Here is a 23,645-nt window from a genome sequence, read left to right as displayed (position 1 = left end):
CAAACTTTTACATGTCACTGTATGCATGTACAATCTGGGTCACTTCCCTTTACATAGTGTAAGTGGTTAAAATAGGTTAAGAAATGTTTTCATTGTGAGGACACTAACTTTCTAGATTGGATGCCAAAATTGGCTTCTTTAGAATGAAAACTTCTGGGTGAGAATTGAAGACCAGACTGGAAAGTCATGACTAAAATGCAGAATTAGCGAAAAAGTCATTGCCTTCAATAGCACAGAAAAAACACACAACAGTCTTGCAGTTATTAAACGTTTTTTTTATAGCTACCTGAAATAAAAGAAGTAATGTTAACCCCTTAACGACCGCCGATACGCCTTTTAACGGCGGTAGTTAAGGGTACTAAAACCACAGCGCCGTTAATTCACGGCGCTGTGATTTAAGTGAATAGCGCCCCCCAGTGTCGGATTTTCTCCGGGGTCTCGGCTGCCAGGGGTAGCCGAGACCCCAGAGAACATGAATCGGTCGGTCGGCTTTTGCGATCGCCGTTATTAACCCTATAACGGCGACCGCAAAAAAAAAAAAGCCGCGATTTTACATTTAATTTCTCTCTCCTCTGATGTGATCGCACATCAGAGGAGAGAGAAAGAGGGTTCCCGATTTCCCCCCCCCGTACCTCTCCGTGGCCCTCCGTCCCCTCCCGGTGGTCCCACGTCCCACCGGCATCCTCCGATGGGCGCCGCCATCTTGAAAATGGCGGGCGCATGCGCAGTACGCCCGCCGGGAATCTGCCGGCTCCGGCTGGCAGATTCCATTCATTATTTTGATCACTATGATAAACGATCATAGTGATCAAAATAAAAAAAATAGTACATAACTCCCCCATTTATCACTCCCTTACATAGGCCAATATAATGAAATAAAGAAAATATTTTTTTTTTCAGTTTTCCATTAGGGTAGGGTTGGGCTAGGGTTAGGGTTGGGCTAGGGTTAGGGTTAGGCTAGGGTTAGGGTTAGGGTTGGGCTAGGATTAGGGTTGTGCTAGGGCTAGGGTTAGGGCTTGGGTCACGGCTAGGGTTAGAATTAGGGTTAGGGCGAACTAGGATTAGGGTTAGAATTAGGATTAGGGTTGGGATTAGGGTTAGGGTTGGGTTTAGGGTTAGGGGTGTGTTGGGGTTAGGGTTGGAGCAAGAATTGAGGGGTTTCCACTATTTACCAGCTTTCGGGGTCTAAAAATTGGGGTCTAAAAAATCACTTTTGTGGAAATAAAAAAGACTTTATTTTCACGGCTCTGCGTTTATAAACTTTTGTGAAGCGCTTGGGGGTTCAAAGTGCTCATCACACATCTAGATAAGTTCCTTAGGGGGTCTAATTTCCAAAATGAGGTCACTTGTGGGGGGTTTCCACTGTTTAGGCCCATCAGGGGCTCTGCAAACGCAACATGACGCCCGCAGACCATTCCATCAAAGTCTGCATTCCAAAATGGCACTCCTTCCCTTCCGAGCTCTCCCATGCGCCCAAACAGTGGTTCTCCCCCACATATGGGGTATCAGCGTACTCAGGACAAATCGCATAACAACTGTGCGGGTATGATTTCTCCTGTCACCCTTGTAAAAATAAAAATTTGGGGGCGAAAAGATCATTTTTGTGGAAAAAAATAGATTTCTTATTTTCACGGCTCTACGTTATAAACTTCTATGAAGCCCTTGGGGGTTCAAAGTGCTCACCACACATCTAGATAAGTTCCTTAATGGGTCTAGTTTCCAAAATGGGGTCAATAGTTGGAGTTTTCCACTGTTTAGGCACATTAAGGGCTCTCCGAACGCAACATGGCATCCGATCTCAATTCCAGCCAATTCTGCGTTGAAAAAGTCAAACGGCGCTCCATCCCTTGCGAGCTCTGCCGTGTGCTGAAAAAGTGGTTTACCCCCACATATAGAGTATCGGCGTATTCAGGAGAAATTGTACAACAAATTTTGTGGTTGATTTTCTCTTTTAACACTTGTGAAAATAAAAAAAATTGGTTCTGAAGTAAATTTTTTGCAAAAAAAAGTTAAATGTTAATTTTTTTCCTTCCACATTGCTTTAGTTCCTGTGAAGCACTTAAAGGGTTAATAAACTTCTTGAATGTGGTTTTGAGCACCTTGAGGGGTCTAGTGTTTAGAATGGTGCCACTTTTGGGTATTTTCTGTCATGTACACCCCTCAAAATGACTTTAAATATGATGTGGTCCCTTAAAAAAAAAAAATGGTTTTGTAAATTTTGTTGTAAAAAATGAGAAATCGCTGGTCAACTTTTAACCCTTATAACTTCCTAACAAAAAAAAAATTTGCTTCCAAAATTGTGCTGATGTAAAGTAGACATGTGGGAAATGTTATTTATTAAGAAATTTGTGCGACACATCTCTCTGATTTAAGGGCATAAAAATTTAAAGTTTTAAAATTGCAAAATTTTCAAAATTTTCGCCATATTTCCGTTTTTTTAATAAATAAACACAAGACTTATCGAAGAAATTTTACCACTAACATGAAGTACAATATGTCACGAAAAAACATTCTTAGAATCAGCGGGATCCGTTAAAGCGTTCCAGAGTTATATCCTCATAAAGGGACAGTGGTCAGAATTGTAAAAATTGGCCTGGTCATTAAGCTGCAAACTTGCTCTGTCGCTAAGGGGTTAAAGAGCAAGCTCTTGGGAATACTTAAGTCTCTTTATCATACATAGGGACCAGAATCGTGAAGACTTGCTGCTGAGCATAATTTATTTCACTTCAGTTAGCCATTAAAAGGCATAATAACTACTAGACTATTGTTTTCTTTCTCCAACTGAGAGCAACAAAAATGTTTTTTTTTCATCTAAGATTGAAGCAACATCTTTTTTTCTCTTGCAACAATTAGAATTAACACTTTCATAGTATACACGAACCAACAGGATATTTTGCTCAGGAGCTAGAACATTGCACTGGTGAAAATAATGCTAACAATATACCGTAACCCTTCAGAGAGTCAGAAAATGGTGACACTTTTCTTACTGTTATTGCTCCTTTTTATGTGGTCAACATTGTGAGAAAGGTAAAATGTAACATCAAAAGCTTAAATGTTATATAAAATCGAAACTGTCAGCAGGAATATATGGCTTGACCTAAGGACGCTATGTAATAACTGTAGAAACACTGAATGTTGGATTGTGATTGTTTAATGATTTTACTGGAAATCAATGTCCCAGAGTCTGGAGGAAGAGTGGCGAGACAGACAATCCAAGCTGCTTGAGGTCTAGTGTGAAGTTTCCACAATCAGTGACGGTTTGGGGAACCATGTCATCTGCTGGTGTAGGTCCACTGTGTTTAATCAAGACCGAAGTCAGTGCAGCCGTCTACCAGGAAATTTTAGAGCACTTCATGCTTCCCTCTGCCGACAAGCTTTATGTAGATGGAAATTTCATTCTCCAGCAGGACTTGGCACCTGTGCACACTGCCAAAAGTACCAACACCTGGTATAAAAACAACAGTATCACTGTGCTTGATTGGCAGCAAACTCACCTGCCCTTAACCCTGTAGAGAATCTATGGGATATTGTCAAGAGGAAGATGAGAGACTCCTGACCCAACAATGCAGACAAGCTGAAGGCTGCTATCAAAGCAACCTGGGCTTCCATAACACCTCAGCAGTGCCACAGGCTGATCGCCTCCATGCCACGCCTCATTGATGCAGTAATTGATGCAAAAGTATTGAGTGCATTTAATGAACATACATTTCAGAAGGCCAACATTTCCGATTTTAAAATAATTTTTTCAAGTTGGTGTTATAAAGTATTCTAATTTACTGAGATAATGACTTTTGTTTTTTTATTGGCTGTAAGCCATAATCATCAACATTAACAAAAATAAACACTTGAAATAGATCACTCTGTAATGACTGTATATAATATATGAGTTTCACTTCTTGTATTGAAGATCTGAAATAAATTAACTTTTTGATGATATTCTAATTCTGTGAGATGTACATGTACATTGATTCCTCCTTCACTTTTGACACCCACTAAATGTTATTGACAGATTTCTACTTCTAAAACTGATGTAGAGATGCCATCAATCACATGTTTTAGGTGTGGTGGAGGGAAGAGCAACCAATGCATTTTAGTACTATATTGGACTCTTACTACAACATAATACAGCACTGCAGATTTAGGAAACTTTATTCAGACACAGGAAAGACTAAAATAATTTGAAAATTTTATTTATTTACCATCTCAAGAGCTATTAAATGGCGTCCTTAATAATCAGATCAGTCACAATTTTCTTGATGACAGGTTATTTAAACTACAGATGAAAGCTTGAATTTGTGGTCTCCTGCTTTTTTTTATAGAATTAATATTAGTAACGGCAGAAAAAAGAAGTTTCTCAATTTTGCCTATTCATTTTATTAATGGCTGCTTTTCTTCCTTAAGGTTATATAATTTGAACGAGTTACATGCAAGTCATTCATGTTTTCATCCTCGTGTAGGGGGTTAGGTGGAAGCAATGTCCACACATAAGGAGTATTGAATCTAATTCATAAGTGCCATGGCAGAGGTGGCAAGGAGACCAATGCCTTTGTGCCAGTAATTAAGACCATTTGGCTGAAAGATTATGTATGAAGTTCCAGATAAGAGAAAGATGAAGAAAGTGGCTGGAACCAAGCTGTGATGTGGAGCTAAATTAGAGACATGTTTAAATTGACAAAGATGCTTCTGAGGAGAGCTCTAGCAGACCATCTGTTAGGACTGGCGCAACGCACCAAATAGAATTTATAATGAGGCGAGTTCGTAACCCGGAGTCCACCGTGCGGTTATGGCAGAACCGCAGCTAGAGGACAATGGCGGAGCATAGCAGCAAGTAAGCACCGTGAGCACACCGAGTTAAACGACATTTGGTGTGAACAGAGGGCAAAGTGTCTGACTCTGTTACTCCACAAAGCAGTGCGGAAACTGAGAGCACTCTCAGCTATGCTTTGTTAAATGTCACAGGAGCAAAGAGAGATTGACGCTAGTGGGGTTCCTATAACTCGCTCCCCACTACGCTGGTGATTGAACCTGCACTGACATACGGTGGCTTTTGAGCCCATGCCTGAGGATGCCCAGTGCAGCCACTAAGTTCAAGCGGAAGTCCCCACCCTACACTGTCTGTCTAGAAACACACTCGCAGTGCTAATAGCGGCACAAGTGGAAACAGGGTGGTAGCTGTCCCACTTACACACAGCAAATAAGTGTGATAGACGTGCGCCATTGAGTGCCTTTTATACCTTTAGCTCAAGTCCAGACAGACAGGACCTTGCCTGTGGACTAATCAGAAGCTGCCACCTCACCAGAGCAGTTGACGTCTGAGCACCAATGAGAAGGTGCCACATCATGGACAATGTCAGTAGGGTGAAATCCGGACTTAGTCTCCAGAGCACAACACTGCATGTGTATACCAGTAGCCACCATAAGCTTATCTGGAGAGCCAGCAGCAACAACACATGCAACATGATCTTGGGCAAGGAGCTGGGTCCAGAATATGTGCTGAGGAGTCATCCCAGCAGCTGAGCCTGAATGGGAGACCACAGCACCAGCCAAGGCTTGGGATCTATCCTGTGCAGCACCATCTCAATAAAAACTGTGCTAGAGTGATGAAAGTGCTGCTGAGGAGAGTGCAAGCACTCAATAAATTGTCACAAGTGTAAACCAACTGAAGTAAGTGTGAACTAATTTGTGAAAGTTTTAATCTTTTTATGTTCAAATCAAACTATTGCCTCTTGTCAAACTGTGCAACCATCAAGCTCATTAACTACTTATGAGTAAAGTTCTTCAATTGACAACTGGAAATACTTGTATACTTCTGTCATCTTTAAGTGAGGAAGCACTCTACAACCAATGGCCATTACATAAAAAAACTTTGCTTTTCCAATCCAGAACATACCCTTCTAGCTTATATTGTTTTTTTAACTTTTTTTTTAGGCTAGGACATATTTTTCCCATTTTACTATTTGCTTAGTTTGTTTCACAATAGTGAGATTCTTTCTTCTGTGATTTCACGCTTCTCAGTTTTAATTGATGTCAGTCTTTGAAGCTTCTATTTTGATACTGTTGTTTAAAGCCAAATCAAGCATTTCGAACAAAGTATTGGCCATCACAGGATTTCTGCAATTTACCCGACTCAATGAAATACATCTAATTATCTTGGTATCTAGCCTGAATAAAAAAATCAATGCAAAGAATAAACAAGTTGCTAAATATTATGTTTGCATACCCAAATTTATTCCATTCAATAGATAACCCACTCCAATTACGTTGATGTAAAATGCTTCTTAAAACGTCATTTCGGTAGTTTTGCTTTAAAAGCAACATAAACAACCAGCATTGCTACAATTAACTACATTGTAACAGCTTTTTCACCCAAGAAGGGTCGAGACTATGTATTTTGGTGCTATAGGCAGATTAAGCAAATTGCGGTTCCTACCTTGAATCAATTAAAAACTATTTTAAGGCTGCGTTCACATGCAATGTTTTACAGTTGCAATCTATTAAGAGGTCATCAAGACTACTAACATAAATTCCCCTAAAACACTTTTTATTTGATATGCATTAAAAAATACCTTTTTAGACACACAATACAAAATATTTTATATATAAAGTGATCAATTTGAATTCCTCCAACTAGTGATCAATACACAAATTTTAGAAAGAATCAAATAAAAATTGGTCTGCATACCTATATTGGGGACTAGGATTTAAATAGACCTAAACATTTACCGAATATAACACTTACCGAAGCCGCGGAGGCTGGCACCCTAAGAGCACGACACTGACACCCCCATATTTTTATACGATTCCTTCCCCATTTTATGTATTGATCACTAGTTTAAGGAATTCAAATTGAGGACTTTATATATAGACTATTTCATGCTGCATTCACATGCAGCCAAATTTTAAAAAAAAGATTAGAAATTTTGGAATGTGTCTATGCAAGGGGTCCAAACTCTGGCTGTTAACAATATGTATACAAATAACGCATTACATATATACTGTATGTAAATATTCCACATGCCTTTTATGTGTAGACACCTACACTCATAAATACTCCTCTATAGAGATGAGCAAGCGCTAAATTGCTCGGATGCTTGTTACTTGAACCAAGCAATTTCTAATGCTCGGGAAGTTCAGTTCGAGTAACGAGTATAATGGGAGTCAATAAGAAATACCAGCATTTTTCCTGCAGACCCTACAAGGAAGTCTGGGGGACAGTGAAAATATTGAAATAGATGGAAAAAGTGCTGAATGGAAGGAGAATAGCATGATGATGACCCCTGAGAGCATCTCTGACTCCCAGATCGCTGCTGAGAGCAATGGTGGCACACTTTTATTCCACTTTAAGGACTGACAATAAAACATTCAAAATCGGCAAAAAATTGGAGTTTACAGGAAAAAAAATGTTGTATAATGACTTGTACATAAGGCAAATTTTAAAAAGGATTTAATAAAATATATAATTTAAGTAACGTATATACTCGTGTATAAGCCGACCCCCCCTAATTTTGCCACAAAAAACTGGGAAAACTTATTGACTCGTGCATAAGCCTAGGGTGGAAAATGCAGCAGCTACTGGTAAATTTCAATAATAAAAATAGATACCAATAAAAGTAAAATTAATTGAGACATCAGTAGATTAAATGTTTTTGAATATCCATATTGAATCAGGAGCCCCATATAATGCTCCATACAAAATACATCCCATATAATGCTGCACAAAGGTTAATAATGGCCCCATAAGATGCTCCATAGAATAATATGCCCCATATAATGCTCCATAAAGGTTATGGCCCCATAAGTTGCTCCATAGATTATGCCTCCATGAGATGCTCCATAGATTATGTCCCCATAAGATGCTCCATAGATTATGTCCCCATAAAATGCCCCATAGAATATGCCCCCATATGCTGCTCCATTGAATATGCCCCCATATGCTGCTCTATAGATTATACCCCCATATGCTGCCCCATAGACTATGCCCCCATATGCTGCCCCATGGACTTTGCCCCATATGCTGCCCCATAGAATATGCCCTCATATGCTGCCTCATAGAATATACCCCCATATACTGCCCCATAGAATATGCCCCATATGCTGACCCATAGAATATGCCCCCATATGCTGCTCCATGGAATATGCCCCATATGCTGCTCCATTGATTATGCCCCCATATGCTGCTCCATTGATTATGCCCCCATATGCTGCTCCATAGAATATGCCCCCATATGCTTCTCCATAGAATATGCCCCCATATGCTGCTCCATAAAATATGCCCCCATATGCTGCCCCATAGAATATGCCCCCATATGCTGCTCCATAGAATATGCCCCTATATGCTGCTCCATAGATTATGCCCCCATATGCTGCTCCATAGAATATGCTCCATATGCTGCCCCATATATTATGCCCCCATATGCTGCTGCAAAAAAAATTCCATACTCACCTCTGCTGCTCAGGACCAGGCACCTGTGATATTCACCTGTCCTTGGTCCATCGTTGCTCACCACTGTCTGCACATCCCCTGTCACTGACTGTTCAGCCAGCAGAGGCGTGGCACACACTAACCACATCACCGCGCCCCCTGCTGGCTAAACATCACGGACACGGGAAGCAGCAGACTGCGGTGAGCAGCATGGGAACGAGGACAGGTGAATATCGCTATACTCACCCATCCTGGAACATCTCTGCAGCCTCACTTCTCCACTGTATCCCTTCCTGCCTTCAGCGGTCACGTGATACCGCTCATTACCACTCATGAATATGCGCATATTCATGAGTTTAATGTGCGGTACCACATGACCACTGAAGGCAGGAAGGGAGACAGTGGAGAAGCGAGGGGGCTGCAGAGAGTGACAGGACGGGTGAGTATGATCTGTGACACCCCCGCTCCCCCCTCCCCCGCCGACCCCAGGTATATGACTCGTGTATAAGCCGAGAGGGGGACTTTCAGCCCAAAAATGGGCTGAAAATCTCGGCTTATACACGAGTATATACGGTAAACCAAAATTAATTATTTTATCAAAAAAAGTAGAAAATTCAATGTAACTCATGAAGGAAGGAAGAAGTGCCAAAAATTTGCACCACAGAAGGACTCAGATACACCCTGTGTTAGACACAAATGAGGCCCTCTTACACATTCTGTTAAATTGTATTGTATTGGTAGTTTTAGACACATAAAGGCAATGCACTAAGTGCAAATCCTGCCAAAAATTTAAAGCAGGGTGATTAATACACCATTGAAGACACTAACTGTAGTGCCTCATTCATATATTGTGAGCAAAGTGTCGCTGTGTTAATTAATACTTCACTCATAAAAGCTCTGCACACAGTGCAAAACCTGCCAATAATTACAATCGTTATCCATACACCCTTGAATGCAACAACTGGAATGCCTCATAAAAATTAAGAAGGTGTAGTTGTGGTACTTCTACACTCATAAAGGCTTTGCACAATGTGCAAACCCAGATAAAGATTATAAGAAAGGTTGTCCAGTCATCCATAGACCCTAGATGGCAACAACCGTGGGCCTCATTCAGATATTGAACATTAAAAACACTTTATGTGTTGAAGTCATCTGGTGGTGTGGAAAAGTAGGATCTAATTCAGATTTGTTTATTGTTATCAGAGTGAGCCTGTCAGCACTTTCTGTTGACAAGCGAAAGCGCCTACCTGTTTTGACCCCCTCGGTGGCACTAAAAACCCGCTCAGACAAGATGCTAGTGGCAGTGCAGCACAACACCTCCAAGGCTAGAGGGACAACTCATGCCAGGTGTCCAGCTTTGAGACCCAATTGCTGAACTTCACAGAGGAATTAGGGAGTACGGTGGTTTGGTCAGCCATGTATTGCTTGACCTTCTTTGAAAACTTTACCCTCCTTCTCAAAATTACCTGGTCATCAGGGAATGGACACTGGTAGATTGTCATGAAAGTGGCCCAGAGCTTTGACAGTATACCCCTGCCTCTGCTGTACCTGGAGTGAGTCTCTCTAGCCTCTCCTCCTTGGTTAGGCAATGAAACCTGCCCTCTGCTGCTGAAGTTGTCTGATGGGAATTTCTTCAACATATTTTTCACAGTGGCCTTCTGGTAAAACACCATTTTAGAAGACCTCTACGCCTCAAGAAGAAGAGAGTCAAAGTTCTTGTAGTGTGGGTCTAGCAGGGTGAATAACCAGTACTCTTTTTTTGGTCAAGATGAATGTAATGCAAATGGAACGGGAAGAGTAGTGGACGTTACATAAAGTCTGCCTTATGTGCCAAGGTCCCTAGAGCAAACACTTCCTTGTCTCGACCTTGATGACTACTCACCATCCCATCTCCTCCATTTCTTCTTCCTTATTCTCCTTCTCAGCCCATCCACATAGGAGAGACTGGACAAAGCTTGTGTGGATGCTAGCCTCTGTTGCCAGCTCCTCCTCAGCTTTCACCTCCTCATTGTTACCCAATCTGCACTAAGCAGATGAGATGAGGCTGTGTAGTATCTCCCTGTCTCATGTCTTCCAACATCTCCACCTAATCCGCATGCAAAGCTTCATGTTTAATTGTCAGCAGTGACTGTTTAAGTAAGCACAGAAGCTGGATCGTTGTACCAATGATGGCATCGTTGCTGCTCATGATATTTGTGATGTCCCCAAAGTCTGGAGAGCTGCACAAATGACACACAACCATGTCCACTCTTAAGTTATTACGTGTTGAAGCTGACCAGAACACTAACGGGCATATTGGAGCTGGTATTCCACAACTGGCCTGTGCTGCTCACAAAGTCTTGACAGCATGTGCAGTGTGGCGTTCCAGCATGTCGTCACATCGCACATGAGTCGCTAACCTGGCACTTGCTTGCGCTGCGTACCTCGACCAGAAGCTCTGGCAAATATGGGTAGGTTTTCAGAACCTGCCGAACTACCAAGTTGAGCATGTGTGCCAAGCTTGGCACATGTGTGAGCTTGCCAAGCTTCACTGTGCCACTAGGTTACTCCCATTATCACACACGACCATGCCTGGTTGGAGGTTTAGCGACAAAAGCCACAGATCTGTCTCATCTGTTATTCCTTTAATTAACTCTGCTGTGGTGTGCGCTTCACTGAGGGAGTGATGAGCTCTAAGATAACACATCGGAGATGGATGATGAGGGAGAGCAGGAGGGGGTGCAGGAACTGATGTATGACGTGGAGGAAACCCTGATAGAGATAGGGCCAGCAATACTCGACGTCGGGAGTGCCGTGCCAATTGCAGCCTCCACAATGTTCACCCAGTGTGCTGTCAGGGAAATGTAGGGTCCTAAGCCACAAGTGCTTGTCCACATGTCGGTTATTAGGTGGACAATCCCAGTAAATTCGATGGTAAGGGCACGGGTGATGTTCCTGGACACATGCTGGTAAAAGGCAGGGATGCCACACTGGGAGAAAAAGTGGTCAACAATAGTGATGAGCAAGTATACTTGTTACTCGAGATTTCCGAGTATGCTCGGGTGGTCTCCGAGTAGTTCTGGCATGCTCGGAGATTTAGTTTGTGTCATTGCAGCTGCATGATTTATGGCTGCTGGACATCCTGAAAACATGTGGGGAATCCCTAACAAACAGGCATTCCTCACATGTATTCAGGCTGGCGAGCAGCCGTAAATCATGCAGCTGCAGAAACACAAACTAAACCTCCGAGCATGCCAATGTACTCGAGAACAGCTGAACATGCTCGGGGGAAACCCGAGTGATGAGTATACTCGCTCATCACTAGTCAACAAGCCTAAATGGCAACATTTCCACTGCAAGCAGCCTGGAAATGTGTCCATTTAGCCTTTGGGCCTGTGGTTGACCTAAGGCCTGGTGTAGGGACAGCTGAACGCTGTGCTGGGATTAGGATTTGGAAGTACCTGATGATGGAGTGTCAAAATGTAAAACGTGTAAGAACAGGTGCAGGGTGGGAGGCATCTGTGCCTTTGTCATAAACAGGGAACTGGTAAACATCTAGCAATGGGGAAGAGGCAGTGGTTGCACCAATCATGGAGCCAGGCATTTGGCCCACCAAGTCACGGTCTTAGATGATATTTGCCTGATCATGCTGGTCATGGTTAGGTTCTTAGTGGTCAGGCCCTTGCTGATGTTGGCATGGCACAGGTTGCAAATGACCATTTTTTTTATCTCAGAACTCTCTGTAAAAAAGTCCCAGACTGTGGAACACCTAACACTTTGATGGAGAAATTCAGGAGTCTAAGGGTTCTGCAAAACAGTTGCCCATCTTCTCCCACTGCCTGTTCCTGCCTGTTTCAGGCTTGTCGTTCTCTCCACCTCAGCTCTGCTGGCCTCCTGACTTGGTGACTTAACAACAATGTGACTTACACTCACTGGCCACTTTATTAGGTACACCATGCTAGTAACGGGTTGGACCCCCTTTTGCCTTCAGAACTGCCTCAATTCTTCGTGGCAGAGATTCAACAAGGTGCTGGAAGCATTCCTCAGAGATTTTGGACCATATTGACATGATGGCATCACACAGTTGGCGCAGATTTGTCGGCTGCACATCCCTGATGCGAATCTCCCGTTCCACCACATCCCAAAGATGCTCTATTGGATTGAGATCTGGTGACTGAGGAGGCCATTTGAGTACAGTGAACTCATTGTCATGTTCAAGAAACCAATCTGAGATGATTCGAGCTTTATGACATGGCGCATTATCCTGCTGAAAGTAGCCATCAGATGCCTGTTCTTAGCTGAGAGGAGTGGTACCCAGTGTGGTCTTCTGCTGCTGTAGCCCATCTGCCTCAAAGTTCGACGCACTGTGCGTTCAGAGATGCTCTTCTGCCTACCTTGGTTGTAACGGGTGGCAATTTGAGTCACTGTTGCCTTTCTATCAGCTCGAACCAGTATGCCCATTCTCCTCTGACCTCTGGCATCAACAAGGCATTTCCGGCCACAGAACTGCCGCTCACTGGATTTTTTTTCTTTTTCGGACCATTCTCTGTAAACCCTAGAGATGGTTGTGCGTGAAAATCCCAGTAGATCAGCAGTTTCTGAAATACTCAGACCAGCCCTTCTGGCACCAACAATCATGCCACGTTCAAAGGCACTCAAATCACCTTTCTTCCCCATACTGATGCTCGGTTTGAACTGCAGGAGATTGTCTTGACCATGTCTACATGCCTAAATGCACTGAGTTGCCGCCATGTGATTGGCTGATTAGAAATTAAGTCTTAACACACAGTTGGACAGGTGTACCTAATAAAGTGGCCAGTGAGTGTATATGTCACTGTGTCTTATTATCTTCCTCCTTAGACAAAATTTGCCATCCCCCACCATCATCTTCTTGTGGTCGTTGCTTCTCTAAGCTTTGTGTATCCATAAACAGCATCTCTTCCTGTCCCTCTTGGAACATTCAGGGTGAGAGGCTACAATCAAAGTGATGCTGTAAAGAGCTCCTCAAAGTGTCTTAGTTTGGGATCACTAGTCTCCTGGGATTCAATATGGTGGGAGAAAGTAAGATCAGGGTAATGATTAAGTGATAAGAAACATCACAATGTACTCTATGGTTGAGTAATTTACTCCTTAAAAAATGTTTCAACTCTTTTTTACTGTTATATAACACTGAAATGTACCATAGAGTACGTAATAGTGTATGGATGAGTAACTGAATACAGACAAATGTTTCAGTGCTTTTTGGGAATGTTATATGTCACCAAAATATATCACAGAGCACGTAACAGTGTATGAATGAGTAATTGAATACAGAAAAAATTTTCAATGTTTTTGAAATGTTATATATCACAGAAATGTACCTTAGAGCAAGTAATAGTATATTTATGAGTAATTAAATACAGATTTTTTTTAATGCTTCTTTGGAGTGTTATATGCCACCGAAATGTACTACAGAGAATGTAATAGTATCTGATTGAGTAATTTAATACAACAAAATGTTTCAACACTTTTTTGGACTTTTATATAGCACCAAAATGTACCACATAGCACGTAATAGTATATGGATGAGTAATTTAATACTGAAAACATTTTTTGGGAGTGTTATATGCCACCAACATGTACCATAGAGCACGTAATAGTATTTGGACGAGTAACTGAATACAAAAAATGTTTCAACTGTTTTTTTACTGTTATATAACACTGAAATGTACTATAGAGCACATAATAGTATATGGATGAGTAATTGAATACAGAAAAATGTTTCAATGCTTTATTGAACTGTTGTATAACAACGCAATCTACCACAGAGCACATAATATATGGATGAGTAATTAAATACAGAAAACATTTTCAATGCTTTTTGGGAATGTTATATGCCACCGGAATGTATCACAGAGCACATAATAGTATATGAATGAGTAATTGAATACAGAAAAAATTTTCAATGTTTTTTGAACTGTTATATAACACCAAAATGAACCACAGAGCACGTAATATTATATGGACGAGTAATTGAATACAGAAAAATATTTCAATGCTTTTTTGGACTGTTATATATCACAGAAATGTACCTCAGAGCAAGCAATAGTATATATGAGTAATTAAATATAAAAACTTTTTTTAATGCATTTTTGGAGTGTTATATGCCACCAAAATGGACTACAGAGAATGTAATAGTATCTGCAAATACACAAAAATGTTTCAATGCCTTTTTGGACTGTTATATAATACCAAAATGTACCACAAAACATGTAAAAGTATGTGGATGAGTAATTGAATACAGAAACATTTTTCAATGCTTTTTGGGACTGTTATATAACACTGAAATGTCCCACATGGTACATAATAGTAAATGGATGAGTAATTGAATGCAGAACATTTTTTCAACTTTTTGGGAGTGTTATATGCCACTGAAATGTACTACAGAGCACATAATAGTATATGGACGAGTAACTAAATGCAGAAAAATGTTTCAACACTTTTTTGGACTGTTATATAACACACCGAAATGTACCACAGAGCACGTAATAGTACTTGGATGAGTAATTGAATGCAGAAAAAAGTTTGACCGCTTATTGAGAGTGTCATACAACACTGAAATGTACAGCAAAGCACGTAACATTCTATGGGTGAGTAATTGAATCCAGAAAAATGTTTCAATTTTCAGTGTTATATAATGCATACTGTAAATGTAACACAAACCACATAATACACTATAGATGAGTAATTGAATACAACATAGTCAATTTTTTAACCTTCCCCCCAAAAAAGTGTCAACTGCCACAGCTATACAGCTATATATTTAGCAATGGACTGCAAAGCCCTAACCCTTGCCTAGAAACTGTATTCAGCCACTCTCCTTGCTCCTGCAACTCTATCTCCCTTTCTAGGCTAAATGCAGATTGTATCTGATACAAACAGAAAAGCACATACTGTTAGTATGATGGTTCACAATCAGACCAGTATCAACACTAGAGGACTCTGATTTGTTAAGCTGTGCACACACATGCCTAGACAAACACCATTAACATCAGTCACAGAGCTGTGCAATGGCTTCAGTATGCCGAGTCTGGTACTGCCTGTACGTTTCTAACCCCTGATGATGCCACATGGCCAGCCAATCACAGTAAAGCCACTACCAAGATGGCTATGGCATTACAGTGACCTGCAGGCAATCCCTGCATGCTTATCAACGGTGTAACAGGTGCCAAACATGTGAGGCGGAGATTCAAGTTTGAAATCGAGTACCCTAGCACCTTGGTACTTGAGTCACATTCATGTATCACCAAGCATGTTTGCTCATCCCTACTCCTCTTCAAATGCATGTATTATCGGTGAGATTAGGGTGTTAGTTACCTTGTATAATAGAGGTAATAGAGTCAGAACATTGATGGACTTTATGCTTTTATGGAGTGCCCTACAGATTTGGCAAAGTTAAGGTTGTCTGATGAAACAGGCATGTTTTGAGTGATATAGCAGACAGGGTTTGTTATAAAAAAGTGTTGGGCTTCTTGCAAGTAATAAGGCTGACTTTTCATTTTTTTCCTTAAAGAAGATCTGTCATCGGTCGAACATGGCCAACTTTTAGTCTTATTTTATTCCCAAAGTTCCCCCAAGTGCCCATTTTTGCTGTTTTTTTGCAAACAGCCATATGCTTTCAGAGATATCAACCTTTTCATTTAGTGCTAATGTTTATGGTCTTTTTCAAGAGGGTGTGGCTAACAGGATTCTCTGGGGCGTATCTTTAGGCTGCTCTGCATGACTACCCCTTTATCCCACACACCTTGGTAAAAATAGAAGGCAGAAGAGCTCATTGTTCAACTGGCAAGGGCGAGGCAGGTGTGGGGAGGGCTAGGGAGAGGGGAATATAAGAGACTTTTTAAACTCCTCAGTGTGACCTCCCATGAATTGATTGAATCTGCCCAAACTGGATTTCAGGAGATGGACACTGTCGCTGCTCTTTTTTCCCCATATAGTTCTTGGCAATTTTTGTTACCAATGCTCTCTGAAACCTGGGGCCTTATCTCATAGACTGGGGATGTCCCTGTGCATGTGTGTTGTAAGGTCATGGCGCATGTCGTACCATCACAACGTTGTGACCTCACAATACAGGGACGCCCTTGCCTGGTTGGTCCAAAAGTTCTGGTCTAGAGTGTGTGGCGCCAGGTCATAGTGCATGTCATGATATCACGATACACATGTGCAGAGTTGTCCCATTTCTGGCTGGAAGTCCCTGCCGAAAGAGGCTTAGGGTTTCAAGTGCATGGTGACAATAACAAGAGACATCGAGGACTGTACAGGGGACGGCGAGCAATGTAGGTAGACGTAGAGGTGAGTTGAGTATTTAACATTTTGCTGGCTCTCTACAGCTCAGCAAAATGTTGAATTTGAGGGGAGCAAATTACAAAACAAATTGTTTCTGGATAGTCCTATAGGTTGTAAGATGTATTATCCACGTGTCTGATTTGTTTTCTGGCATATTCCATAGATGGGTAATTGTATTGGCTCAGACATCTAGTCATTACAGTTTGTCCTTAGTCAAAGTCTCTCCTGTCCTTAAACTTGCCTATTTTACGGCTTCCAACATATCAACTTCAAGAACTTGCCTAATATATCCCACCTCTGACATGTGCTATTTCAGTGACATAATCGATAATTTTCATTTCACCTGACAGTGCTTGTAAGTAATCTTTCAGATGCTCAATATAAATAGTCACTGATTTTGTAGTACTTATCTCTTCATACAAAAGTCTGTGCATTTTCCATTAGTCCTTGCGTGTTCAGAGAAAACATGGCCAAATCCACCCTCTTCTTTGTTCCTCATTCCCGTCTAGAATACTAGTGCTCTTTTTCATTTCTAATTCATCAGTAGTAAAGTACTTACGAATCTAGCATGCAATATGCAGAAGAAAATGGAGATGTAGTGAGCGGTGTAAAACGAAATTGGAGAATAATTTATTGAGGGCACTGAACATGAAATACAATAGAAACCGGAGACAAATGGAGACGTTTTCATATAAAATGTGACAACTGAACGTGAGAATCGAGAGGTCACATTTTATGATAATCAGCTGAAAATTTATAGATCGTGAAAAGCAACATAAGCATCGCTGGTTTGTGTGGTTTTATTATCACACTGCAAGGAAATTGATTTGATGAAAACCCCTGAATTAACATTTTGCATATATCACATGATTATTAAAAGGTCTCACATTTCACATAGGATGAAATAATGGTTTTCTTCATACTCTCGCCCTATGATCTTTGCAGAAAAAACATTTAGAAGGAACATTTTATATAAAATTATATGTTGATATGAGGCAATTTAACACATTGTCGACAAGGCCATTTTCTGTTTTTGGAACTTTCATTTTCTACTTCCTTTGTTCCAAAAGCCATAACTTTTTTATTGTCTATTGATATAACTATATGAGGGCTAACTTTTTTACTGGACGAGTTGTTCTTTTGAATGACACTATCCACTTTATCATGTGATGTACTAGAAAACAGGAAAAAAAAATTGAGGAAAAAGTGAAATTTCACAAATATTTTTTACAGCATTTATTGTACTGTAAAACCCACCTGGCAATATGATTTTCGACTATACTGATACCAAGGTTGAGACAATACCAAGTATATATTTTTTTATTTAAGTGGTAAAAAAAATCATAAATTAGTAAAAAAAAAATTACTGAGCCCCATAATGTTTTTGCTCTCATTTTTCAAACAATGGGGCACTGCAAGGACTTTTCTATGCCCTGAGATGAAGTTTTATTGATTTTGGGGTAGACATGATGTTTTCATCACTACTTACACTTTTTTGTGCTAATTGTGGCAGCTTAAAAAATTAAATTCTGGCATTTTTATTGTTTTTGTCTCATTAAAGCGTTTATGAAACAGGTTAATTAATATTATATTTTGCTATATCAGACTTTTCTGGTCATGGAGATACAAAGGGAGGGAAAGAAGTGTGATTTGAATTATTTTTTTCAGATTTTACATTTTATGTCTCTGTCTCTGCATCATGTCGCTGTCATAGGAAAATCCTGCTGACAGGCTCCTTTTAATTACTGATATTGATGTAAAACCACCCAGGCAATGAGGAACACTCCATTAGCAGTTTTCATGCCAATTTACCATAACAGAGCCATTTATATATTGTTGGAGCCAGGTTGATGTATTTTGTTCTTTTATAGTGTAATGAATTTTGTGATGACACAATGTTTATTCTTAATTCTGCCAGATGTATTGATCCATTGTTCATATTAGCCCATACATTGACTCTTGTTGCATATTCATCTGCTGTATGTTGATTTGTTGAAGGCCTGCTGATTTCCAAATGTATCATAATTATATCCTACAAATTATTTTTCTAACTTACCTTCGAGGACAAAGATGTAGGTTAATTGAGCAATTGATAATTAATATGGCTGATAATTACCCATTGTACCAGCCCTGCAGTTGATTATGCTACAAAACCTTGAAGGACAAAATATGCAGGTTAATTGAACACTCAAACAATGAGGGATTATCTCCTCCAACCTTCCCCAATGCTGTGGAAGAATGCTCAGTATAAGATCTGTGGGCTTTAGAAAGGGTATCTGCCTTTTTTTGCTGAGATACACCATGACTGCTCCAACTGAAGGAATACAGATTTGATCCACTGCCCATTACTGAACCCATGGAGGCGTTTGGAGAACCCAAGTTGAGACAATCAGGTCATCTGACCACATACCTCAATGGACTTTGTCAGCTTCCTAAGCTTACTGTTATCTCCTGTTTGTGGTGGGGGTAGTTGGCCCAGGAAACCCCAAAGTCACAGATATTCTAATTCCCTGCGAGCCAGCCGAAGGGTGTGTCATTTGCACCATCTTGTGTATTTTTCGGGACTGTGCTATATGCTATTGACTGTTGGGAATCCAATAAAGTATTATCCCACTGTGTTAACCTCACCCTGTGCTATCTGAGTAGTATTCTGCATATGAGAAAGAAGTCGGGCGTTCAGTGGGATGAGCCCTGGTCCATACAGTCTATCTAAAAACAGTCGGGCCAGCGGACTAGAAGCAATAGGATGAAACTGAATGGGAGGAGACACAGATTAAATATTAGAAAAAACATTTTGACGGTTAGGGTGATCAGTGGCTGGAACAGGCTGCCACGAGAGGTGGTGAGTTTTCCTTCAATGGAAGTCTTCAAACACAGGCTGGACAGACATCTGTCTGGGATGATTTAGTGAATCCTGCTTTCAGCAGGGGGTTGGACCAGATGACTCAGGAGGTCCCTTCCAACTCTACCATTCTATAATTCTATGACTCTATCTTTTAAATATTTCCCTTTGTGATATGTTATACTCAGGGAATCTGTCAGGAGTCTATAAAGGGCTGCAATCTGGTAGGCATTACCTATGTATATTCTTACCCGAAGAAATAAATTTTGAAACCCCTTAAACAATAAGGAGTATACAACCAACAATTTATAAAGCACCAAAAAACAGAAGTCGTATAGATGTCTAAATATGAATGTTCTAAAAGGAGAACAATCTCCAGGAGACTAATAAAGTTGATGCACCTCTGTCAAGGCATATTAGACTTGCACACAATGGTGACATAAAACTACCTCAGTACTATGGTGTTTTCAAGAAACAATAGGCCCTATGTATGAAGATCGAAACAAAAAGTTTCAGAAGGAAGTTTCAACGAATACGGTACATTGTATTAATGGTGTTAAGCCCGCCATACATAGTAGATGGTTGTTGGCTCAATCGTTGTTAGGCCAACTCCACCTATGTTGCGCTTAGCGCTCCTGTGTCTTATCTCAGAGACAATAATGTAATCGACAGTCTGAAAACGAACGTGTGGAATTGACATCTCACCTGACCATCAGTCGACCGGCACCCTGACATACTGTACATTAGACTGTCAGCTGGACCCTCCAATATCTTTTCGACCAACATTAGTCTAATGTGTATGGGGTCTTTTAGTCTGAAGCTATTAGAGAAGTTAACTGGGCTTAATATATATGTCTGCAGTCAGTGTACGTGACTGCACATTGCCGAGTCCTGACAGTGTTCAGTATGCAAATTGACAGTATTTAATCAATTGCCAGCTTAAGTGGGTGGCTACCAACTTTTCCTGCTTGTCTCAATGTTCTATGGAGAGCAGCAGATGAGAGGCTAGTTGGCACGTGACCACAACTATATAGATTGCATACTTGCAATCACGTGATCCACCGCTTGACCTGGCAAAAGAGAGGAATAATGGCAGTATGTAATATATATTGCACAGGGTCAGTACTTGGTAATCTGCAGTCATATAAAGTGACTGCAGAAACATATACTCAGCCCAGAGCACCCCTTTAAATGAATCATTTACATTTTTAACTTTTTTGCAAAATAAAGATAACTAAAAATAATGAAATGTGCAATTTCTTTACAATGTACAGTAGGAACAAAAGCACCAGGGGCTGCAGTCCTGGATGTAGGAACTCCATTCTAACATGTTCTTTGTTATGAATAAATTTGCTGAAAGGGAATCATAAGTTGCCAACCGGCAGCACAGAGATCACCCAGATTGTGGGAATAGAGAGTGTGTTAGATTAATTACTAGCCATTTTTCATAGTAACATCACAGCGCTACCCTCAGTCTTTCCACCTGCATCATGCCATACACAAATTACAGGAAAATTGCATTCTCTATTTGTTACCTTTGTGAAAAAGAAGTCTAAAGTGTTTACCATTTTTATGACCAAGAAGACCATGACCTAGAATGCCTGAGAAAATGTGTTGGTAATGACAAAATCTAAATGTGTGATCTTTAGTGTTGAGCTTTCCGATACCGCAAGTATCGGGTATCGGCCGATATTTGCCGTATCGGAATTCCGATACCGAGTACCGATACTTTTTTCGTATCGGATACCGGAATCGGAAGTCCAAAATGCAATGAGCCACTTTTGTGGCTCTGATTGGCTGCTGAAATGCCGTCATCATGATGCACCGTCAGTTCGGGCCTTCGGGGGGGCTGTGCCGACTGTCCAGGGGTCTGTACCGGCCTGCCGGTGGTCTGTGCAGGCTCCGGGGGTCTGTGCCAACTGCCTGGGGGTCTACCGGCCTGCTGGGGGGCAGTGCCGGCCTGCTGGTGGTCTGTGCAGGCTCCGGGGGTCTGTACCGGCCTGCCGGGGGGTCTGTGCAGGCTTCGGGGGTCTGTGTTGACTGCTTGGGGGTCTACCGGCCTGCCGGGGGGCTGTGCCGGCCTGCCGGTGGTCTGTGCAGGCTACGGGGGGCTGTGCCGGCCTGCCAGTGGTCTGTGCAGGCTCCGGGGGTCTGTACCGGCCTGCCGGGGGGCTGTGCCGGCCTGCCTGTGGCCTGTGCAGGCTCCGGGGGTCTGTGCAGGCATCGTCCGATGGGACTACAAGTCCCATCGGGCGATGCCTGCTACCATAACAGTGATTGACACATTTGCCAATGATGGGACAGTAGTAGTCCCATCATCCGGCTAATGTGTTGAATGTAAAAAAAAAAAAAATTTACATGCTACATACATACAACATGCATACTACATATATACTACATGTAACATACATACTACATATATACTACATGTAACATACATACTACATATATACTACATATATACTACATGCAACATACATACTACATACATGCTACATACTACATGCATACTACATACATGCTACATACTACATACATGCTACATACATGCTACATACATACTACATACATACTACATATATACTACATGCATGCAACATACATACAACATATATACTACATGTAACATACATACTACATATATAATACATACTACATACTTGCTACATACATGCTACATACATACTACATACATACAACATATATACTACATGCATGCAACATGCATACTACATATATACTATATATACTACATGTAACATACATACTACATGCTACATACATTCAACATACACAATACATGCATACTACATACATGCAACATACTACATGCATACTACATACATACTACATACATACTACATACATACACTACATGCATGCAACATACATACTACATATATACCACATGCATGCAACATGCATACTACATATATACTGCATATATACTACATGCATGCAACATACATATATACTACATACAATTACTGTTGAGCGATACCATCCGATACCCTAAAATATCGGATCGGATGGTATCGGCCCGATACGAAAAAAAGTATCGGGTATCGCCGATTCCGATACCGGAAGTCCCATTCAAGTCTATGGGACTTCCGGTATCGGAATAAGAAAAACCCTTTTCTCTCCTTGTACAGCCTCTCGGGGGGGTGTACGGACCTTCCGGAGGTCTGTGCCGACTACCCGGGGGTCTGTGCGGACTGCCGGGTGTCTGTACCGACTGCCCGGGTGTCTGTACCGGCCTGCCGGGGGGCTGTGCCGGCCTGCGGGTGGTCTGTACCGACTGCCGGGGGGCTGTGCCGGCCTGTGGGTGATCTGTTCCGACTGCCCGGGTGTCTGTGCGGACTGCCGGGGGGCTGTGCCGGCCTGCCGGTGGTCTGTACCGACTGTCCGGGGGTCTGAGCAGACTGCGGGGGTCTGTGCAGGATCGTCCGATGGGACTACAAGTCCCATCGGGCGATGCCTGCTACCATGACGGTGATTGACACATTAGCCAATGATGGGACCGTAGTAGTCCCATCATCCGGCTAATGTGTTGAATGTACAAAAAAAAAAAAAAATCCCTGCTACATACATGCAACATACATACATACATACATACATACATGCAACATACATACAGTGGGGAAAAAAGTATTTAGTCAGTCAGCAATAGTGCAAGTTCCACCACTTAAAAAGATGAGAGGCGTCTGTAATTTACATCATAGGTAGACCTCAACTATGGGAGACAAACTGAGAAAAAAAAATCCAGAAAATCACATTGTCTGTTTTTTTTCATTTTATTTGCATATTATGGTGGAAAATAAGTATTTGGTCAGAAACAAGCAATCAAGATTTCTGGCTCTCACAGACCTGTAACTTCTTCTTTAAGAGTCTCCTCTTTCCTCCACTCATTACCTGTAGTAATGGCACCTGTTTAAACTTGTTATCAGTATAAAAAGACACCTGTGCACACCCTCAAACAGTCTGACTCCAAACTCCACTATGGTGAAGACCAAAGAGCTGTCAAAGGACACCAGAAACAAAATTGTAGCCCTGCACCAGGCTGGGAAGACTGAATCT

Source organism: Dendrobates tinctorius, unplaced genomic scaffold, assembly GCF_039654945.1.
Source record: "Dendrobates tinctorius isolate UK_male_01 unplaced genomic scaffold, ASM3965494v1 ptg000070l, whole genome shotgun sequence".
Lineage (NCBI taxonomy): Eukaryota > Metazoa > Chordata > Amphibia > Anura > Dendrobatidae > Dendrobates > Dendrobates tinctorius.
Note: the sequence above shows the minus strand (reverse complement) of the source record.